The sequence below is a fragment of the Elephantulus edwardii genome, unplaced genomic scaffold, assembly GCF_000299155.1.
Source record: "Elephantulus edwardii isolate Elephantulus edwardi_28Jun2011 unplaced genomic scaffold, EleEdw1.0 scaffold00218, whole genome shotgun sequence".
Classification (NCBI taxonomy): domain Eukaryota; kingdom Metazoa; phylum Chordata; class Mammalia; order Macroscelidea; family Macroscelididae; genus Elephantulus; species Elephantulus edwardii.
Window position 1 is genome coordinate 287,983 of NW_006399968.1, and position 2,515 is coordinate 290,497.

The following is a 2,515-nucleotide window of genomic DNA, read 5'->3' on the forward strand; positions in this document are numbered from 1 at the left end:
ATGTTTCTGTTACCTGAGGAGGTCTTTTCTGTTATTTTACCTATCAGACTTTAAACCCCACACATTATTCCTTATGTACTCTAAATATAAGTGAGCTTCATTTTAAGGAAAGGGTATTTCTCTAAGAAATCACACTGTCCAAGGTCAATCACTCATGTTTACCCACTGGAACCACCTAGTCAGTCTGTTGCTGTGTGTTGAGACCCCTCCCTTCCCAACAAAAGCCACTGGCTTGATTGCGGAGACTCCTGCTGCATACCCATGTCTTTTTAATAACACGTTTATCTTCAGTGCATATTATGGCAGCCACATACCTGCCATGTAGGCTCCCTTCTATTCAAGTGCTATCTTTAAAAAAAAAAAGATAAAGAGATACTCATTAATTTTTAAATCAGAAAGCTTCCCTTCACCAAATAACTTTTCCCTCAAAGGTACAATGTATAGTTTATGAATTATTATAGAAATCCTTTTTTAAAAAACTTTATACACCTCAAACTCTACTCCAAATTGCCCAGCTATAATGCCTATTATTGTTGTTTCATTCATTATCAGTACAATGAAATGTCCCAGGACAGTTCTGGGACCAATTCAACAAAAGCAGTTACTGACATTTACTGATAGGTACCTTTGCCTGCTTAAGATTGACAAGCTGGAGTCAAAGGTTGCTCATGAAACCTGTTTTCCACACAACAAAACAAAGTGCTGCTCTAGCACAACCTGAGAACTACCCTGGCCACACTTCAAATAAACCTACAGAAGTTACTCTAGTAGTGGGAACTTATAGTTATGCCTTCTCTTGAAAAAGCATTTTTAAGAAGATTACCAAATCTGGGTATAGCTCACTGATTGCACTAAGAAATGCACAGCTCATAAATGTATTATAAATCATAGGAACCACCACTTCACGTATTCTAAGATGCATTGTACGTTCTCATTTGAAAACACATCCTACCATGAGTATTTAGCCTATTAAAGGTAGTTCATATGATAACATTCCCAAAGCATGCCGCATAATAGTTGTTTCTAAGTAATATAAAGTCCCTGAGTTAAATGTGTTTTAATCTATCTGAGACTGATAAGGAAAAAACATCCACCAACAAAAATTATGACCATGATTTTAAGATAAGAGATCTACTTCACCCTTAACTTTAATACATAAATCCAAACACCTATACTAATTGTGGTAAGTTGATATAGAGTCATCTAAAAATGTTCTCCCCTCCCCCCATCACTGCACAGAGTGGTAGGTATAAGACAACAACTACAATTTTAAACTTGGCCAAAAATTCATCTGCAGATCAAAAATAGAACTCAAAACTGTAGGAAAAAAGGATTTCTTAAAAAATTAATACTGTAACTTTCCTTCATTAAAGACTGTTTGGCAAGTCCACAGATAAGTGTTAGTCTCTGACACAGAAGCAACATTAGGCTTAGGGCCCACCACAGGTCAAATCTCAATATGGCAAACTGAAGTTGGTCCAAACTTTCTGTTGTATTGATTATGTGTGAAATCTCTGGACCATCAGCCAGGGCTTGAACATATTTGTCATATAGGATTTAACAAGATTTGATGTCACACTATTAAAGTGTTTCCAGAGCTTAATCTTCCCAGGTGTTCATGCTGCACGGAAAGGACAGTCCATCCTACTGGAGCGCTATCTGAAGGTCTGCTGCCACTCCACCCTTTTCTTTTGAAGAGAAGTTTTAAAACAGTTTTCCCCCAGAGTTTCAAGTAGTAAAATAGATGTAGTTAGGTTTTATCCTTATACGTAATCACCTTTCAAAGCATGGAGTAATGCAAGGATAATGTTCATTTATCTGATAACTCTGGTTATAAGTGACACTCAGGCAGGGCTTAACTTTTACTGGTATTGCTAGTGACATCCCAGCACTAGTCTGCACGTGTCCAAGGCCCTGAACACTGGTCTGGAAGCCAGCAGGACATGTCTGTAAAGTGTAAGATGAGGTGTGTGTGGTAGATACGATCTCCTGACAGCTTGGTTGTTCTGATGCAGGATGGCGATACTGCAGTGAAGTCTGATGCGTCTGATGGAGATACTGGGGTTGTTGAAAATGAATTGGCAGTGAGGGCTGGGAAGTTGCCTGGAACACACTGAGTTGTGCCGACTGAGGTCCTGCCTGCCCTCTCTGTTTGTTTGCTTCTTTCACATCGTTATCATGAGCAATCAACAGTCGTTCAATGCACTGCACTAGGAAATCCCAGGAGTAAGCAGTCTAGACGATGTAGTCTTGTAGGCCACGTTGGAGAAAGACGAAGTATAATCCTTGAAGAAGTCACACATGCAGCAGCTACTAAAGAAGGTGCATAATTTAGAAAGGCATAATCTTGCAAAGATACTTCGAGGAAGTAATCCGCATATTTGGCCATGTAGAGTTTAGTTTTTTCCAAACAAATCATTGGCCAACCATCATGGAGATCTGTTTCATGTACTGCTTCAGAGAGATAATATTCAATGAAATGGGCGGCTGTTGGAAGGCAGAGGTTCCACTGAAA

At 39.1% G+C, this 2,515-nt stretch overlaps 1 pseudogene across 1 annotated transcript in view; it reads right to left on the reverse strand.

Annotated features, from left to right (window-relative positions):
* Positions 1–1,351: 1,351 nt before the first annotated feature.
* LOC102853274 overlaps positions 1,352–2,515 on the reverse strand; it is a 13,139-nt pseudogene continuing 11,975 nt past the window's right edge. Inside the window, exon 3 of the transcript XR_438981.1 lies at positions 1,352–2,509. The product of XR_438981.1 is annotated as a cyclin-J-like (transcript). The remainder of the gene's footprint in view (positions 2,510–2,515) is intronic.